The sequence below is a fragment of the Syngnathus leptorhynchus genome, chromosome 5 (genome assembly GCF_054491065.1).
Source record: "Syngnathus leptorhynchus isolate UIUO chromosome 5, UIUO_Slep, whole genome shotgun sequence".
Taxonomy (NCBI): domain Eukaryota; kingdom Metazoa; phylum Chordata; class Actinopteri; order Syngnathiformes; family Syngnathidae; genus Syngnathus; species Syngnathus leptorhynchus.
The window spans coordinates 12,286,583-12,292,582 of NC_141199.1; positions in this window are offsets into that span (position 1 = coordinate 12,286,583).

A 6,000-nucleotide genomic window follows, 5' to 3' on the forward strand; every position below is an offset into this window, starting at 1 on the left:
TGGTGCACTAATGAGCAGCAAATTACAGGCACACGCACACACAGGCTCAAGACTCGGCAACGTTTGAGTCTGCATGTGCACGATTTAAAACACAGAGAAACGACACTTGATCATATCCTTATTAACTTCCATCAAATTGGTCAATGTAGAAAGAACATAGATCAAGGACTGCTTCATCGGTGCTGTGTGTGTGTTGTGCACTTCATTTGCATGCAGCCAGTGTGTTTTAGCTTTTGATTGTTCTGCTTCTAAAGGAAGAGAATGAAGCTTGCTTCATGTTAGTACACGCACACACACACACACACACACACACACACACACACACACACACACACACACACACACACACATTATTATTATTTTTTTTTCAATAAACATTTATGTTAAAACTTGTCTGGTGGTTTATTCCTTGTTTTTATATTCGCCAATTAAAACGTACAAATTAGACATTTGGTTGACTGCTTTATATGACAATGTGTTTTATGTTGTTATATGAGTTGGTGTCCCCCAAAATAGCAAATGTCGGCATAACGGATTTTTTTTCAACCTTTTATTCAAACACAAATACATTCGGTATAATAACGCCTGATGGTGGTGTACCTAATGGAGTGTCCGAATGACGCCAGCGACCAAACAGCCAATCAGCAGGTGAGGGTGAGGTGGGTGTGGCACTTTTCACTTTCACTTAAGCTTTTTCCCAAATGAAGTGGCCTGTGATTAGGTACACCTCATGGACACTTCAATAGGTACACTACAAAAAATAAATGAATAAATAAATAAGAAAGTGTAGCGAACGATTCGGTGAATGATTCTTTTGAACACATCTTTTGAGTGAACCGATTCTAAAGCTTGTTCACTTGACTGGAATGCACATCACGAGTACAAAAAAGTACTGACGGCCGTAACCTTTCTGGTCGAAATAACTGACTGGTTAGTGATACGGGCTCTTGAACGGCAAGATCTTAGTACGATCCCCAGAGTGAAAATTGACCGCAATGTGCTTTTAGAATTGGAACCTTGGTTTGTATGCGTACACATATGCAAGTATTTATGTGTAAATACATAAGGTGGCCCCGCCCCGAAGTTGAAGCGTTCGCTACACATTATTTATTTATTTATTTATTTATTTATTTATTTTTATTTTTATTTTTTTTTACCTAGTCTAGTGTACCTATTGCCCTACCCCCCCTCCTGATTGGCTGTTTGATCTGTGACGTCATACGGACACATCGCCATTTTCAGGTGTTCCTAATAACAGGCCACTTCATTAGGGAAAAATCATGGTCAAAGCTTAAATGAAAGTGAAAAGTGCCACACCCAAACAACCCCCCACTTTCTGATTGGCTGTTTGATCTGTGACGTCATTTGGACAGTCCATTAGGTACACTGCCATTTTCAGGTGTACCTAATAACAGGCCTCTTCATTAGGGAAAAATCATGGTCAAAATTTAAATGAAAGTGAAAAGTGCCACACCCAAACAACCCCCCACTTTCTGATTGGCTGTTTGATCTGTGACGTCATTCAGACACTCTATTAGGTACACCGCCATTTTCAGGTGTTCCTAATAACAGGCCACTTCATTAGGGAAAAATCATGGTCAAAGCTTAAATGAAAGTGAAAAGTGCCACACCCAAACAACCCCCCACTTTCTGATTGGCTGTTTGATCTGTGACGTCATTTGGACACTCCATTAGGTACACTGCCATTTTCAGGTGTACCTAATAACAGGCCACTTCATTAGGGAAAAATCATGGTCAAAATTTAAATGAAAGCGAAAAGTGCCACACCCAAACAACCCCCCACTTTCTGATTGGCTGGTTGATCTGTGACGTCATTCAGACACTCTATTAGGTACACCGCCATTTTCAGGTGTTCCTCATAACAGGCCACTTCATTAGGGAAAAATCATGGTCAAAGCTTAAATGAAAGTGAAAAGTGCCACACCCAAACAACCCCCCACTTTCTGATTGGCTCTTTGATCTGTGACGTCATTTGGACACTCCATTAGGTACACTGCCATTTTCAGGTGTACCTAATAACAGGCCACTTCATTAGGGAAAAATCATGGTCAAAATTTAAATGAAAGTGAAAAGTGCCACACCCAAACAACCCCCCACTTTCTGATTGGCTGGTTGATCTGTGACGTCATTCAGACACTCTATTAGGTACACCGCCATTTTCAGGTGTTCCTCATAACAGGCCACTTCATTAGGGAAAAATCATGGTCAAAGCTTAAATGAAAGTGAAAAGTGCCACACCCAAACAACCCCCCACTTTCTGATTGGCTGGTTGATCTGTGACGTCACTCGGACACTCTATTAGGTACACCACCATTTTCAGGTGTACCTAATCGCAGGCCACTTCATTAGGGAAAAATCCTGGTCAAAGCTTAAATGAAAGTGAAAAGTGCCACACCCAAACAACCCCCCACTTTCTGATTGGCTGTTTGATCTGTGACGTCATTCAGACACTCTATTAGGTACACCGCCATTTTCAGGTGTTCCTAATAACAGGCCACTTCATTAGGGAAAAATCATGGTCAAAGCTTAAATGAAAGTGAAAAGTGCCACACCCAAACAACCCCCCACTTTCTGATTGGCTGTTTGATCTGTGACGTCATTTGGACAGTCCATTAGGTACACTGCCATTTTCAGGTGTACCTAATAACAGGCCTCTTCATTAGGGAAAAATCATGGTCAAAATTTAAATGAAAGTGAAAAGTGCCACACCCAAACAACCCCCCACTTTCTGATTGGCTGTTTGATCTGTGACGTCATTCAGACACTCTATTAGGTACACCGCCATTTTCAGGTGTTCCTAATAACAGGCCACTTCATTAGGGAAAAATCATGGTCAAAGCTTAAATGAAAGTGAAAAGTGCCACACCCAAACAACCCCCCACTTTCTGATTGGCTGTTTGATCTGTGACGTCATTTGGACACTCCATTAGGTACACTGCCATTTTCAGGTGTACCTAATAACAGGCCACTTCATTAGGGAAAAATCATGGTCAAAATTTAAATGAAAGCGAAAAGTGCCACACCCAAACAACCCCCCACTTTCTGATTGGCTGGTTGATCTGTGACGTCATTCAGACACTCTATTAGGTACACCGCCATTTTCAGGTGTTCCTCATAACAGGCCACTTCATTAGGGAAAAATCATGGTCAAAGCTTAAATGAAAGTGAAAAGTGCCACACCCAAACAACCCCCCACTTTCTGATTGGCTCTTTGATCTGTGACGTCATTTGGACACTCCATTAGGTACACTGCCATTTTCAGGTGTACCTAATAACAGGCCACTTCATTAGGGAAAAATCATGGTCAAAATTTAAATGAAAGTGAAAAGTGCCACACCCAAACAACCCCCCACTTTCTGATTGGCTGGTTGATCTGTGACGTCATTCAGACACTCTATTAGGTACACCGCCATTTTCAGGTGTTCCTCATAACAGGCCACTTCATTAGGGAAAAATCATGGTCAAAGCTTAAATGAAAGTGAAAAGTGCCACACCCAAACAACCCCCCACTTTCTGATTGGCTGGTTGATCTGTGACGTCACTCGGACACTCTATTAGGTACACCACCATTTTCAGGTGTACCTAATCGCAGGCCACTTCATTAGGGAAAAATCCTGGTCAAAGCTTAAATGAAAGTGAAAAGTGCCACACCCAAACAACCCCCCACTTTCTGATTGGCTGTTTGATCTGTGACGTCATTCAGACACTCTATTAGGTACACCGCCATTTTCAGGTGTTCCTAATAACAGGCCACTTCATTAGGGAAAAATCATGGTCAAAGCTTAAATGAAAGTGAAAAGTGCCACACCCAAACAACCCCCCACTTTCTGATTGGCTGTTTGATCTGTGACGTCATTTGGACAGTCCATTAGGTACACTGCCATTTTCAGGTGTACCTAATAACAGGCCTCTTCATTAGGGAAAAATCATGGTCAAAATTTAAATGAAAGTGAAAAGTGCCACACCCAAACAACCCCCCACTTTCTGATTGGCTGTTTGATCTGTGACGTCATTCAGACACTCTATTAGGTACACCGCCATTTTCAGGTGTTCCTAATAACAGGCCACTTCATTAGGGAAAAATCATGGTCAAAGCTTAAATGAAAGTGAAAAGTGCCACACCCAAACAACCCCCCACTTTCTGATTGGCTGTTTGATCTGTGACGTCATTTGGACACTCCATTAGGTACACTGCCATTTTCAGGTGTACCTAATAACAGGCCACTTCATTAGGGAAAAATCATGGTCAAAATTTAAATGAAAGCGAAAAGTGCCACACCCAAACAACCCCCCACTTTCTGATTGGCTGGTTGATCTGTGACGTCATTCAGACACTCTATTAGGTACACCGCCATTTTCAGGTGTTCCTCATAACAGGCCACTTCATTAGGGAAAAATCATGGTCAAAGCTTAAATGAAAGTGAAAAGTGCCACACCCAAACAACCCCCCACTTTCTGATTGGCTCTTTGATCTGTGACGTCATTTGGACACTCCATTAGGTACACTGCCATTTTCAGGTGTACCTAATAACAGGCCACTTCATTAGGGAAAAATCATGGTCAAAATTTAAATGAAAGTGAAAAGTGCCACACCCAAACAACCCCCCACTTTCTGATTGGCTGGTTGATCTGTGACGTCATTCAGACACTCTATTAGGTACACCGCCATTTTCAGGTGTTCCTCATAACAGGCCACTTCATTAGGGAAAAATCATGGTCAAAGCTTAAATGAAAGTGAAAAGTGCCACACCCAAACAACCCCCCACTTTCTGATTGGCTGGTTGATCTGTGACGTCACTCTGACACTCCATTAGGTACACCACCATTTTCAGGTGTACCTAATCGCAGGCCACTTCATTAGGGAAAAATCCTGGTCAAAGCTTAAATGAAAGTGAAAAGTGCCACACCCAAACAACCCCCCACTTTCTGATTGGCTGTTTGATCTGTGACGTCATTCAGACACTCTATTAGGTACACCGCCATTTTCAGGTGTTCCTAATAACAGGCCACTTCATTAGGGAAAAATCATGGTCAAAGCTTAAATGAAAGTGAAAAGTGCCACACCCAAACAACCCCCCACTTTCTGATTGGCTGTTTGATCTGTGACGTCATTTGGACACTCCATTAGGTACACTGCCATTTTCAGGTGTACCTAATAACAGGCCACTTCATTAGGGAAAAATCCTGGTCAAAGCTTAAATGAAAGTGAAAAGTGCCACACCCAAACAACCCCCCACTTTCTGATTGGCTGTTTGATCTCTGACGTCATTTGGACACTCCATTAGGTACACTGCCATTTTCAGGTGTACCTAATAACAGGCCACTTCATTAGGGAAAAATCATGGTCAAAACTTAAATGAAAGTGAAAAGTGCCACACCCAAACAACCCCCCACTTTCTGATTGGCTGTTTGATCTGTGACGTCATTCAGACACTCTATTAGGTACACCGCCATTTTCAGGTGTTCCTCATAACAGGCCACTTCATTAGGGAAAAATCATGGTCAAAGCTTAAATGAAAGTGAAAAGTGCCACACCCAAACAACCCCCCACTTTCTGATTGGCTGTTTGATCTGTGACGTCATTTGGACACTCCATTAGGTACACCACCATTTTCAGGTGTACCTAATCGCAGGCCACTTCATTAGGGAAAAATCCTGGTCAAAGCTTAAATGAAAGTGAAAAGTGCCACACCCAAACAACCCCCCACTTTCTGATTGGCTGTTTGATCTGTGACGTCATTCAGACACTCTATTAGGTACACCGCCATTTTCAGGTGTTCCTAATAACAGGCCACTTCATTAGGGAAAAATCATGGTCAAAGCTTAAATGAAAGTGAAAAGTGCCACACCCAAACAACCCCCCACTTTCTGATTGGCTGTTTGATCTGTGACGTCATTCGGACACTCCATTAGGTACACTGCCATTTTCAGGTGTACCTAATAACAGGCCACTTCATTAGGGAAAAATCATGGTCAAAG